Here is a 15,665-nt window from a genome sequence, read left to right on the forward strand (position 1 = left end):
CATCACAAAATAAGCAAGCTATAATCAGTGCATCACAAAATAAGCGTGCTATAATCAGTGCATCACAAAATAAGCACGCTATAATCAGTGCATCACAAAATAAGCAAGCTATAATCAGTGCATCACAAAATAAGCGTGCTATAATCAGTACATCACAAAATAATCGTGCCATAATCACTGCACCACAAAATAATGTGCTATAATCAGTACATCACAAAATAAGCATGCTATAATCAGTGCACCACAAAATAAGCGTGCTATAATCAGTGCATCACAAAATAAGCGTGCTATAATCAGTGCATCACAAAATAATGTTCTATAATCAGTGCACCACAAAATAAGCATGCTATAATCAGTGCACCACAAAATAAGCGTGCTATAATCAGTGCATCACAAAATAAGTGTGCTATAATCAGTGCACCATAAAATAAGCATGCTATAATCAGTGCATCACAAAATAAGCGTGCTATAATCAGTGCATCACAAAATAAGTGTGCTATAATCAGTGCATCACAAAATAAGCATGCTATAATCAGTGCATCACAAAATAAGCAAGCTATAATCAGTGCTTCACAAAATAAGCGTGCTATAATCAGTGCATCACAAAATAAGCACGCTATAATCAGTGCATCACAAAATAAGCAAGCTATAATCAGTGCATCACAAAATAAGCGTGCTATAATCAGTACATCACAAAATAATCGTGCCATAATCACTGCACCACAAAATAATGTGCTATAATCAGTACATCACAAAATAAGCATGCTATAATCAGTGCACCACAAAATAAGCGTGCTATAATCAGTGCATCACAAAATAAGCGTGCTATAATCAGTGCATCACAAAATAATGTTCTATAATCAGTGCACCACAAAATAAGCGTGCTATAATCAGTACATCACAAAATAAGCGTGCTATAAACAGTGCATCACAAAATAAGCGTGCTATAATCAGTGCATCACAAAATAAGCAAGCTATAATCAGTGCATCACAAAATAAGCGTGCTATAATTAGTGCATCACAAAATAAGCATGCTATAATCAGTGCATCACAAAATAAGCGTGCTATAATCAGTGCATCAAAAAATAATCGTGAAATAATCAGTGCACCACAAAATAAGCATGCTATAATCAGTGCATCACAAAATAAGCGTGCTATAATCAGTACATCACAAAATAAGCGTGCTATAATCAGTGCATCACAAAATAAGCAAGCTATAATCAGTGCACCAGAAAATAAGCGTGCTATAATCAGTGCATCACAAAATAAGCAAGCTATAATCAGTGCACCAGAAAATAAGCGTGCTATAATCACTGCACCACAAAATAAGCGTGCTATAATCAGTGCACCACAAAATAAGCGTGCTATAATCAGTGCACCACAAAATAAGCGTGCTATATTCAGTGCACCACAAAATAAGCGTGCTATAATCAGTGTATCACAAAATAAGCATGCTATAATCAGTGTTTCACAAAATAAGCGTGCTATAATCTGCATCACAAAATAAGCATGCTATAATCAGTGCATCACAAAATAAGCGTGCTATAATCTGCATCACAAAATAAGCGTGCTATAATCAGTGTATCACAAAATAAGCGTGCTATAATCAATGCACCACAAAATAAGCGTGCTATATTCAGTGCATCACAAAATAATGTGCTATAATCAGTGCATCACAAAATAAGCGTGCTATAATCAGTAAATCACAAAATAATTGTGCCATAATCAGTGCATCACAAAATAAGCATGCTATAATCAGTGCATCACAAAATAAGCATGCTATAATCAGTGCATCACAAAATAAGCATGCTATAATCAGTGCATCACAAAATAAGCGTGCTATAATCAGTGCATCAGAAAATAAGCGTGCTATAATCAGTGCATCAGAAAATAAGCGTGCTATAATCAGTGCATCAGAAAATAAGCATGCTATAATCAGTGCATCACAAAATAAGCATGTTATAATCAGTGCATCACAAAATAAGCATGCTATAATCAGTGCACCACAAAATAAGCGTGCTATAATCAGTGCATCACAAAATAAGCATGTTATAATCAGTGCATCACAAAATAAGCGTGCTATAATCAGTGTATCACAAAATAAGCGTGCTATAATCAGTGCATCACAAAATATGCATGCTATAATCAGTGCATCACAAAATAAGCAAGCTATAATCAGTGCATCACAAAATAAGCGTGCTATAATCAGTGCATCACAAAATATGCATGCTATAATCAGTGCATCACAAAATAAGCAAGCTATAATCAGTGCATCACAAAATAAGCGTGCTATAATCAGTACATCACAAAATAATCGTGCCATAATCAGTGCACCACAAAACAATGTGCTATAATCAGTACATCACAAAATAAGCATGCTATAATCAGTGCACCACAAAATAAGGGTGCTATAATCAGTGCATCACAAAATAAGCGTGCTATAATCAGTGCATCACAAAATAAGCGTGCTATAATCAGTGCACCACAAAAAAAGCATGCTATAATCAGTGCATCACAAAATAATGTGCTATAATCAGTGCATCACAAAATAAGCGTGCTATAATCAGTGCACCACAAAATAAGCGTGCTATAATCAGTACATCACAAAATAAGCGTGCTATAATCAGTGCATCACAAAATAAGCAAGCTATAATCAGTGCATCACAAAATAAGCGTGCTATAATTAGTGCATCACAAAATAAGCATGCTATAATCAGTACATCACAAAATAAGCGTGCTATAATCAGTGCATCACAAAATAAGCGTGCTATAATCAGTGCATCACAAAATAAGCAAGCTATAATCAGTGCATCATAAAATAAGCGTGCTATAATCAGTGCATCACAAAATAAGCGTGCTATAATTAGTGCATCACAAAATAAGCATGCTATAATCAGTGTTTCACAAAATAAGCGTGCTATAATCTGCATCACAAAATAAGCATGCTATAATCAGTGCATCACAAAATAAGCGTGCTATAATCTGCATCACAAAATAAGCGTGCTATAATCAGTGTATCACAAAATAAGCGTGCTATAATCAATGCACCACAAAATAAGCGTGCTATATTCAGTGCATCACAAAATAATGTGCTATAATCAGTCCATCACAAAATAAGCGTGCTATAATCAGTAAATCACAAAATAATTGTGCCATAATCAGTGCATCACAAAATAAGCATGCTATAATCAGTGCATCACAAAATAAGCGTGCTATAATCAGTGCATCACAAAATAAGCATGCTATAATCAGTGCATCACAAAATAAGCATGCTATAATCAGTGCATCACAAAATAAGCGTGCTATAATCAGTGCATCACAAAATATGCATGCTATAATCAGTGCATCACAAAATAAGCAAGCTATAATCAGTGCATCACAAAATAAGCGTGCTATAATCAGTGCATCACAAAATATGCATGCTATAATCAGTGCATCACAAAATAAGCAAGCTATAATCAGTGCATCACAAAATAAGCGTGCTATAATCAGTACATCACAAAATAATCGTGCCATAATCAGTGCACCACAAAATAATGTGCTATAATCAGTACATCACAAAATAAGCATGCTATAATCAGTGCACCACAAAATAAGGGTGCTATAATCAGTGCATCACAAAATAAGCGTGCTATAATCAGTGCATCACAAAATAATGTGCTATAATCAGTGCACCACAAAAAAAGCATGCTATAATCAGTGCATCACAAAATAATGTGCTATAATCAGTGCATCACAAAATAAGCGTGCTATAATCAGTGCACCACAAAATAAGCGTGCTATAATCAGTGCATCACAAAATAAGCGTGCTATAATCAGTGCATCACAAAATAAGCAAGCTATAATCAGTGCATCACAAAATAAGCAAGCTATAATCAGTGCATCACAAAATAAGCATGCTATAATCAGTAGATCACAAAATAAGCGTGCTATAATCAGTGCATCACAAAATAAGCGTGCTATAATCAGTGCATCACAAAATAAGCAAGCTATAATCAGTGCATCACAAAATAAGCGTGCTATAATCAGTGCATCACAAAATAAGCGTGCTATAATTAGTGCATCACAAAATAAGCATGCTATAATCAGTGCATCACAAAATAAGCGTGCTATGATCAGTGCATCAAAAAATAATCGTGAAATAATCAGTGCACCACAAAATAAGCATGCTATAATCAGTGCATCACAAAATAAGCGTGCTATAATCAGTGCACCACAAAATAAGCGTGCTATAATCAGTACATCACAAAATAAGCGTGCTATAATCAGTGCATCACAAAATAAGCAAGCTATAATCAGTGCATCACAAAATAAGCGTGCTATAATCAGTGCACCAGAAAATAAGCGTGCTATAATCACTGCACCACAAAATAAGCATGCTATAATCAGTGCACCACAAAATAAGCGTGCTATAATCAGTGCCCCACAAAATAAGCGTGCTATATTCAGTGCACCACAAAATAAGCGTGCTATAATCAGTGTATCACAAAATAAGCATGCTATAATCAGCGTATCACAAAATAAGCGTGCTATAATCTGCATCACAAAATAAGCGTGCTATAATCAGTGCACCACAAAATATGCGTGCTATAATCTGCATCACAAAATAAGCGTGCTATAATCAGTGCATCACAAAATAAGCGTGCTATAATCAGTGCATCACAAAATAAGCGTGCTATAATCAGTGTATCACAAAATAAGCGTGCTATAATCAGTGCACCACAAAATAATGTGCTATAATCAGTGCATCACAAAATAAGCGTGCTATAATCAGTGCATCACAAAATAAGCGTGCTATAATCAGTGCATCACAAAATAAGCGTGCTATAATCAGTGTATCACAAAATAAGCGTGCTATAATCAGTGCACCACAAAATAAGCTTGCTATATTCAGTGCACCACAAAATAAGCGTGCTATAATCAGTGTATCACAAAATAAGCATGCTATAATCAGTGTATCACAAAATAAGCGTGCTATAATCTGCATCACAAAATAAGCATGCTATAATCAGTGCACCACAAAATAAGCGTGCTATAATCTGCATCACAAAATAAGCGTGCTATAATCAGTGCATCACAAAATAAGCGTGCTATAATCAGTGTATCACAAAATAAGCATTCTATAATCAGTGCATCACAAAATAATGTGCTATAATCAGTGCATCACAAAATAAGCGTGCTATAATCAGTGCATCACAAAATAAGCATGCTATAATCAGTGCATCACAAAATAAGCGTGCTATAATCAGTGTATCACAAAATAAGCGTGCTGTAATCAGTGCATCACAAAACTGCAAAAAAAATTTGCATCATGCACAATCCTTCCCCATTTTACATCCTGGAAGAACTCATGAAGTAGGAAGCATCTCCTGCACCCGTCTGCATTGTGGATGAGCACATGGAGCCAATAATGTCTGCACATTGCCGGCCCATATTCTAATACAAGCGTCTGAAGCCGGCATCAGACTCTAGTGTACAGTTAATAAAAGTGCCCAAATCTGTTCCCCTAAAAATATCAGTGCCCAAAAGAAAATAATAGTGCCGCACTCAATAATTATGCCAATGTACTAAGTGTCCGACTCCAGTACCAAGTCCAGAGGTGGTCTGCTGCAGACGGCGGACCGCTTATAGTCCAGGATGTTCTGTAGCCTGACGGATACTGGTGCAATAACGTAATTACAGAGTGCCAGCGTTTAGGTGAATTTAGGTGAGGGTGGCCACCCAGCACCTCCAAAAATCAACCAGTCAATGGCGGAGGGAGAAGTGGTAAGATTACATTGGGTGATACTGGTACAGATGATCTCGCCATCTCATCAGAAGTGGACCTGTCCTCCTCTTCATGGCCCAGTCCTTTCCCCTGTGCTTATTATACCACTAGTTACTCCATTGGCCGTGTCCAAAATTGAAGCCAAATCCTTTGTGTGTTCAGTCAACAACAGGCGCTATCTACCCTGAATATCTGGTGTAATAGAGGGGTATCTAACTCAAGACCCTCACCTGTTAGGGTGGTTTCACACTTGCGTTTTTGTCTGCAGCGTTTTTTTTGCACAAAAAAAGGCATGCGTTTTTTTTCCTATATTTAACATTAAAAACGCATGCGTTTTTTTTGTACGCGTTTGGTCGCGTTTTGAAACGCATGCGTTTTTTTGCTGCATGCGTTCTTTTGCAGAAATGCAAGATGTAGTATTTTTGAGAGGCTTTTTTTGACACAAAAACGCATGCGTTTTCATGCGTTTTTTTGTGTCAAAAATACATTGGAGTCAATGGAAACGCATGCTTTTTTTGTGCATGCGTTTGCATGCGTTTTTTCACCATGCGTTTTTTTTAAAAACGCATGCGTTTACAAACGCAAGTGTGAAACCAGCCTTATTCAGATAGGAGGGTGGCTACAAAAAGAATCTGGAGGACCCAACAGCCCATTGATTTCATTGGGAACTGTGTAATACCGCATTATTCCTGTGGTGGCGTTGCAGGATTAATGCACACTTTTTATCAATTTTACAGATGATCACAGAGTGTTAAAAAAAATTTTTTCTAAAGTGGATAACCCCTATAAGTCACGGGTAATTTGTGGAAACATTCATACACCCCACCCGCGCACTTTAACAACCCTGGCCACTATTTGGTATCCCAGATTTGACCGACTGCTAAACTGTACACAGTTTATGTACGGACGCGTTAGTCACGTATGATCGATGTCTTGTTTATGAGTGTGTAAATAGCCGTTCAACAATTACCGAAGGCCAAGAACTGGTTACGGTTGATGTCGCAGGCTCATAAATCATAACATAATAGATGATATTTCAATAGAGAACTTTGTCAGGCCGCCAGGGCTTCTTGGCCCTCTTGTCTTCCAGAGATCCCCACAGCAGATGCCAAGGATCCCCGGTAGCAGAAATATCTGAGCGGTGCCAATGGGGGATCACCTATCAGGCTCAGCCTGTTCTGCTACAGTGAAGATTCAGAGAAAGGCAGCCTTGAAGTCGATGCCAATTTCCATACCTTAAAGGGATTTTCCCATGAAAAAAAGTTGATTTTAATCAATAGATCTTGGAATAATAATAATTTCTACAATTGGATGCGATTAAATAAAATGTTCCTGTGCTGAGATAATCTTAAAAATGTGTCCCTGCTGTGTACTGTGTAATGGCCGTGTCTGACCGTACAGGAACATGGTCTGATCGTACCACAGCTCCTGGGCAGGGGGGGAGAAAAAGTGTATACAGACATTAGGGCAGGGGATCACAACTGATTTTTTTTGTGAGGCAAAAAATGTCACTGCCCGTTTTTAAACAATGTTTTACTTCAGAGAAAGAATCATTTGTGATCCCCTGCCGTAATGTCTGTATATTTTCTTTTGCTTCCACCCCTGCCAAGGAAGCTGTGGTATGATCAGACCATGTTCCTGCACGGTCAGACACGGCCTAGCCAGTCTCCAGACCTGAAGCCAATAGAAAATCTTTGGAGGAATCTGAAACTCAATGGTAGCAGCGACAGCCCCGAAACCTGAAAGATCTGGAGAAGATCTGTATGGGGGAGGGGGCCAATATCCCTGCTGCAGTGTGCGCAACCCTGGTCAAGCACTGTAGGAAACGTCTGACCTCTGTGATTGCAAACAATGGTTTATGTAACAAATATTAAGTTCTGTTTTCCTATTATATAAAATATTTATTTCATGTCATAACATGCAAATTATTTATGTAAAAAATCCTTCAATTTGATTTTCTGGATTTTTAAAGATTCTGTCTCCCACAGGTGAAGTGTACCTACAATAAAAAAAATACAGTCCTCTCCATTCTTTGTAGGTGGGAAAACCTGTAAAATCGGCCGTATATCATATACTGGATGGACAGAAGTAGTGTGTGCTCTCTTCCCCCTACAGGAGGTTTTCTGATCTCACATCCTATATCCAAAGACGTTCACATGGAGCATCCGCTCTTCTGGGAAGACTTTATACAAGACGTCTTTGGGAATTGTTGCCCCTTCATCCAGAAGATCAATTATGATGTCCATCGCTGATGTTGGAGAGAGGCCGGGCTCACAATCTACAGTCTAGTTGTTGGATGGGGCTGAGGTCCATATTCTTCCACCAAACTCCCCCTCCATGTCTTTATGGACCTTGTGCACTGGGCAGTCATGGTGTCACGGGAGTGTCAGAAGCTGCAGACAGTCGCACTGCATCTAGCTGCAGAAGGTCTCTGTGCTTGGTTTTGCAGACAACCTTCTTAACCCTTCTGACTCTTTGACCCAGTGGCAACCTTTTTCCAGCTATAATTGACACACCTGGGCCCGGATGTTTTTAGCTTGCTGCTGGGAGTTGCCAGTGATATTTCCACTTTCACCTGTTGAGGCTTGGAGCTGTAGCAGTCGGCTATCTTCCTTGGTGCTGTTGGAGGACATCTCTATTATCTCATCTGAGTCTACTCAAGTTAATTGTTGCTCTTGTTTGTCTATCCCAGCTGTCTTTAGGTGTAGTGGGGATCGACTAGTTCATATCCCGTCCTTCCCTAAGCAGAGCTTATGGCCAGGGTGAGGCAGGGACTAGGGTCCTGCTTGGCGATAGATGCAGAACCGATATAGGGGCGTTTAAGGCCAACAAGGGGACTTTAGATCTGCCTAGGGGTCTCCACTTGCCACCTTCCCTAGTGTTGGGCTCCCTTTCCCTCATCCCATCGTGTTGCACTTAGTTTTTCCTACACTGTACGTGACACATGGGGAACAGAAGAGGGCCTTCCCCAAACTGTTCTCCCAAAGATGGAGTCTACAATTGTCCACAATGTTGATGATTTCCCTCTACTGGAACTAAGGGGCCGAGGTTGACCCCTGATAATAAGCCCATAGCGTTATCCTCCTCCACCAAACTGTAGACCTGGCACAATGCAGCCAGGGGGTAACGTTCTCCTGGAATTCACCAATTCCTCCATCAGACCCATGAAAAAAATGGGAAAATCCTAGAACCGCAAAAGTCATAAAACATCACATTTATTAGTAGATTAAAACATGAAAGGGAAAAATTTTAAAAACATGATAACGGTTGACGCGTTTCGAGCTACACTAGCTCTTAGTCATGGCAACTAACATGCAGGAGCTATGGAAATATATAGCATAGAAAATAGGTGCGGAATAGACAAATCACAAATGTGCTTAATTGTTAACCCTATGTGTGCACAGGAGAAAAGAAAGGAAAGGGAGGGGGAGAAAGAGTGTGGGGACTCAAAGAACAAGTTTCACAAAGATGAGTAATATCCTATAAGAAATATCTGCATTTAATGTAACAGAAATAACTCAAATCCTACTCCATCTCAAACAATATATTCATCATATGAGAAACAGACTTTCAAAATTATTACCGTATATACTCGAGTATAAGCCGACCCGAGTATAAGCCGATCCCCTTAATTTTGCCACAAAAAACTGGGAAAACTTAATGACTCGAGTATAAGCCTAGGGTAGAAAATGCAGCAGCTACTGGTAAATTTCAAAAATAAAAATAGATACCAATAAAAGTAAAATTAATTGAGACATCAGTAGGTTAAGTGTTTTTGAATATCCATATTGAATCAGGAGTCCCATATAATGCTCCATACAGATATTTGCCCCATATAATGCTGCACATGGCCCCATAAGATGCTCCATACAGATATTTGCCCTGTATAATGCTCCACAAATGTTGATTATGACCCCATAAGATGCTCCATACAGATATTAGCCCCCATATAATGCTGCACATGCCCCCATACTGATTACCCATACAGATATTTGCCCCCATATCATGCTGTATATTGCCACATAAGATGCCCCATACAGATATTTGCCCCCATATAATTCTGCACAAATGTTGATTATCACCTCATAAGATGCTCCATACAGATATTTGCCCCCATATCATGCTGCACATGGCCCCATAAGATGCTCCATACAGATAACTGCCCCCATATCATGCTGCACATGGCCCCATAAGATGCTCCATACAGATATTTGCCCCCATATCATGCTGCACATGGCCACATAAGATGCTCCATACAGATATTTGCCACATATAATGCTGCACATGGCCACATAAGATGCTCCATACAGACATTTGCCCCCATATAATGCTGCACAAATGTTGATTATCACCTCATAAGATGCTCCATACAGATATTTGCCCCCATATAATGCTGCACATGGCCACATAAGATGCTCCATACAGATATTTGCCCCCATATAATGCTGCACATGGCCACATAAGATGCTCCATACAGATATTTGCCCCATATAATGCTGCACATGGCCACATAAGATGCTCCATACAGATATTTGCCCCCATATCATGCTGCACATGGCCACATAAGATGCTCCAGCGCCGATGGTGAAACGAGGAGCAGGTGAGTATCGCGCACTGCCCCTGTCATACTTACCTGCTTTACCTGCTCCTGGCGCCGTCCCTGCACGTCTGTTCTCCGGCGCCGCATTTTCTTCCTGTAGTGAGCGGTCACCGTTACCGCTCATTACAGTAATGAATATGCGGCTCCACTTCTATGGGAGGTGGAGCCGCATATTCATTACTGTAATGAGCGGTACCATGTGACTGCTCAGTACAGGAAGAAGCTGCAGCGCTGGAAGAAGCAGGGACCTGCTGGGACCGCGCCGGGACTAGGTGAGTATAATTAGACAGCTCCCACTCCCCCTCCCCTGCCGACCCCCGGGGATGACTCGAGTATCAGCCGAGAGGGGGACTTTCAGCCCAAAAAAGTGGGCTGAAAATCTCGGCTTATACTCGAGTATATACGGTATATTAATGATAATCAAGTACATCTACTGTTATACCAGCATTCCTATCATACGTATAAAGCTGTATCAAAGACGGTAGAATAAAAAAAAAGTTCTAAAAAAAAAAACCATGATAAGGCGCTTAATGCAAAAATTCAACATAGAAATAGAGCTATTTCCTATATTTCATATTTAGTGCTGAAATTCAAGAAAGGCCGTATTAGTAAGTGCCTTACCGTCATCTCAAACACATTGGTCAACTATGACCAGAAAATGGCCAATCCTTTTAATCATAGTTTTTGGAAGAATTTACTTTAAAGCTTATGTCACCGCCTATATCATGAAATAATAAATAGAAGCAGAAGAGATCCCTTTACAGCAGTCACCTCTTTATCATAACCATCGGGATTAAAGATGAGAGATAACAATCCACCATTCACAGTAGTGAGTGTCACAGCTCACCTCTTCCCCCTTCTTGCACAATGACATCTGCATGTCACTAAACATGAGACCATGAATAGAAAACTCTCCCAAGGAAATAAATAGAGTCCCCTATATTGTTTTGTGACTTATAGATATGCATGTGTCCAATGTTCACATCTCCAAATAGGTAAGAGATCGGCTTTCATAAATGTACAGAAAACAGAATACAATAGTCTGCAATCAAAAATACGGATTATATATATCTGGTATCAATTAGTTTAAAAAATGTATGCCACATATTCCCTTACAGAAAAAGAAAAATATACCTAACAAGAATATTGGATATTTTAAGAAATGTTTAATAGGTTAGAGTAGAGTAGGGCCAGGCCAAAAGAGTCTACCTTGTGGTGGCGGCTTAAAAAAATCTTTGGCAACAACAAAATTTGCTGGCTGTGTATGTGATGTGGTGTTCTATGGGAACTGTTAATGTGTGATTGGTGAGGACGTGGTGAAGAAGTGGAGTTTTTCCAAGAGTGGGCGGTGGGACTGTGGAAGGTTTGAAGGGTGGAGGAGGAGCTGGGGTGCAGCCTGGGCGGAGTTTCAAGGGGGCTTGAAAATTTGCCAGAAGTTGGGTCCTGAAATTCCTAGTGGCCACCCTGACACCAGGACATCATTGGGTAGAGTTTATTTTATACCTTTTTGTGCTCACTCACACTGGCGTGTAGCCAGAGTATAGCCTGGACGAGTGCTATCCGATGTTTCATCAGGTAACTCTAACTCCAAAGTTATACGATGGAGCAAATCGGACGCTGCGCACCCATTCAAGTGTATGGGCGCATGCAAAACATAGGACTGCACTTGGATGTCATCCGAGTGCAGTCCAATAAGAGCCGATTTACACAATGGAGAAGATGGAGATAGCAAGCTCTCCATCTTCTTCGCACCTGTGATCCGATTCTCGCATGCGAGAGAATCAGATCACAGTAAAATGAAACTTGTCTAACGCTCGCAGCAGGATTTGAGCCGAGGGTCATTTGCATATATCATCCAAGCAGATTGGGGGCCATTTATTGGCTTCAGTATACTGGCTGAACAGAATTCGATGAGCAGAAATCAAGCGTTATTACTCGTTGTTATCTGCAGCACATCACCTGTTTACACGGGACGACGTGCTGCCTTATGGATGATTTTACAGAAGATGATTTTCAATGACATGATAATTACCAAACGCTCCTTCATTGGATCATTCGTGTCGACTTTAAAATAATTGTTCTCGGCAGCACATCATCCCGTGTAAACAGGTGATCTGCTGATGACTACAAGGTCCCATGTGCACAGAATCGCAGAGACTGACTGCAGCAGTAATGCACACTGTTATATGATGTAACGTTGCTGCCAAAACACTTGCAGAGCAACAGGGAGCAGGGATGGTGGGTGTCTGCTTCATTTATTACTTTAGGTACATAAGACCAGTTAGGGCTCCTTTACCTCAATGTGGAAAACCCCTTTAAAGAGGACCTGTCACTAGGTCAAAAAAAGTGGCCAGTTTTTGCTCCCCTTTTATTAATTGAGTGATCTACGTTCTTTTTTAAATCCACCATATGGTTCCAGTATTACTGGCCTTTGTACTTGGTGCTAATTTTTATGGTCTTTATCAAGGGTCTTTGAAAAAAGACCATTAAAATTAGCACTAAATTGGAAGGTCCATACCTTTGGAACCGTATGGCATATTTAAAAAAAAAAAAAAAAAAAAGCAGAAAATTTCAGGTGAACAACGGGAATAAAATAAGAGCAAAAAATAAACACTTTTGACATAGTGATGGGTCCTCTTTAAGGCTAGTTTTACATTTGCGTTTACTAACGCAGCGTTTAAAATGCATCCGCAGGTGGTAAAAAAATGCATGTAAACGCGTACAAACGCTGCATTTTTTAGACGCATGCGTTGTCACATGCGGTTAAAAAAAAAATGCCGCGTTTGTACGCGTTTACATGCGTTTTTTCCTGCATTTGCGCTTTTGGTACGCATGATGAGAAATTTCACAAGAGAAAAATCAAGATCCAGACACCGCCAATGGGACTACAGAGGGCGTGTGACATGACTCTGTGGACCAAAATATGGAAAAATTGTAGCTCTCAAAATGTGGTAACGCAAAAAATATTTTTTGGAATAAAAAGCGTCTTTTAGTGTGTGACGGCTGCCAATCATAAAAATCAACTAGAAAACCCACTATAAATAGAAATCAAACCCCCTTTATCAAGTTAGGGAAAAATTTAAAAATTTAAAAATTGTATTTATTTCCATTTTCCCATTATGGTTAGGGCTAGGGCTAGGGCTAGGGTTAGGGTTAGGGGTTGGGTTAGGGTTAGAGCTAGGGTTAGGGATAGGGTTAGGGTTAGGGGTAGGGTTAGGGGTAGGGTTAAGGATAGGGTTAGGGTTAGGGGTAGGGCTAGGGTTAGGGTTTGGATCCCTTTATCACCTTGATGGTGGGGGGTGGCTCATCAGTGTCTAGACTTGTTTTTCTCTATTAAAACGCATGCGTTCAAAAACGCAACCAAACACATGTGCTTAAAAACGCATGCGTTTACATAGACAGCAATAAGTTTTTTTTTTACGCAATCGAACGCATGCTTTTTTTTGCGGCAAAAAAACGCCTCTAGAAATTACTACATGTTGCATTTCCGCACCAAAACGCAAGCATCGAAACGACGCATGCGTCGTCAAACGCGGCCAAACGCGTACAAAAAAAACGCATGCGTTTTTAATGTTAAATATAGGGGGGAAAAACGCATGCGTTAAAGCGCAGCGAAAAAAAAAAGCAAATGTGAAACCAGCCTTAATTGTGCATTTTTTTGTCTTTGTTCTGACTCTTTTACAAATGTGGATCAAATGCGATGGATAATGTCTCAGCGCTGAGCAAATATGGAAGCGGTTATTACAGATGTGAAGGTGGTCGATGACCATAAACTACATAACCGGTCAGAAGAGCTTGCGATGAAAGGACTGATCCGTACCTCTAGGTTATAGTCACGGCGTGACAGAGAGCTATGTGTACATTTGTTAGTGTTGGCACATGCTCATTAACATGCGTGTATTTCAATGGCCGCTAATCGCTAATGAGACAACATTAGTAAATAACATTAATTACTTCGGACTGAAAAAAACAATATTGGATTTTGCAAGCTCAGTAATCTGCCAATGTGATTTTTTTTACGTCTCTGCTTTATACTATTTGGATAAGAGCGGTAAAAATATTTGACACCAAATGATGGACATGTCCTCAACTGACTTCACTCCTGCGGCGAGAGCGACACATGGTGGGCGTGGCCTGGCTGTTTATTCAGGGTGCATTATGGGTATTCTGTCAGTATACATAGGGAGTTGATTACCCTTTTGTTAATAACACGGGTCCCTCATTGATTGGAATGGAGCGAAAGCCAAAATTCTGCCTCGTAGATTGGGATGAATCATGCTCCGCAAAGCAACATTCCTCCGCTGCAGGTTTGCAGGAGATCTCAGGAAATTTGATGTTTCCCATACACAGTACTGTGCCAAAGTTTTAGGCATGTCTGGAATAAATACAGCAATGTAAGAATGCTTTAAAAAATAGAGGTGTTAATAGTTTATTTAGAACCTGACAAAATGCAAAGTGATGGAATAAAAAAAAATCTATATCAAATCAATATTTCGTGTGCCCTCCAGCATCAATTCTTTTAGGTACACTTTCAAAAAGTCGGTTATAATTGCATTTAAGAGTAACCAATTATGCCAAACAGGTAATAATGATCATCATATGAAGGTCGAAACACAGTCATTAACAGTTGTGTAGGAGGCTTGTGAGGGAACAGTCACATTCTGCTACAAATGTGAGGTTGTTCAAGACAGTTTCATGTCACAGGTCATACACCAGGCCAAGACGGAACCCAGCTCTAAGACACAAGGCAGTTACACTGCATCAGCCAGGTCTCTCCCAGGCAAAGATTTCAAAGCAGATTAGGTTTCAAGATCTGCTGTTTCCTCTCTTTCGAAAAGTCACCCACTTATTGGCAACATTGAGGACAATAGATGAAGTGGTTGGCCAAGGAAACTTAGGGCAGGTGATGAAATACACATCATGTTTACTTCCCCTCAAAATCTGAAGATGTCAATCAGTGCCATCAACTCAGAACTGGCAGCAACCAGTGGGACCCAACTGCACCCATTTACTGTTTTGAGAAGTCTGGCCAGAAGTGTTTTTTTTTTTTAAATTAGAGGCAAAAGCCTACTATATGGAACCATGGGCAAAGTCGGGTTTCCCACTGTGGGATCGGGTCGGCGGTCGGCGATCTTCGATCCAAAGTCGGGTTTCGTTTTTTATATATATATATATATATGTCATTGAGACACATATATATATATATATATATATATATATATATATATACAGTTAGGGCCAGAAATATTTGGACAGTGACACAAGTTTTGTTATTTTAGCTGTTTACAAAAACATGTT

Source organism: Ranitomeya imitator, chromosome 3, assembly GCF_032444005.1.
Source record: "Ranitomeya imitator isolate aRanImi1 chromosome 3, aRanImi1.pri, whole genome shotgun sequence".
Lineage (NCBI taxonomy): Eukaryota > Metazoa > Chordata > Amphibia > Anura > Dendrobatidae > Ranitomeya > Ranitomeya imitator.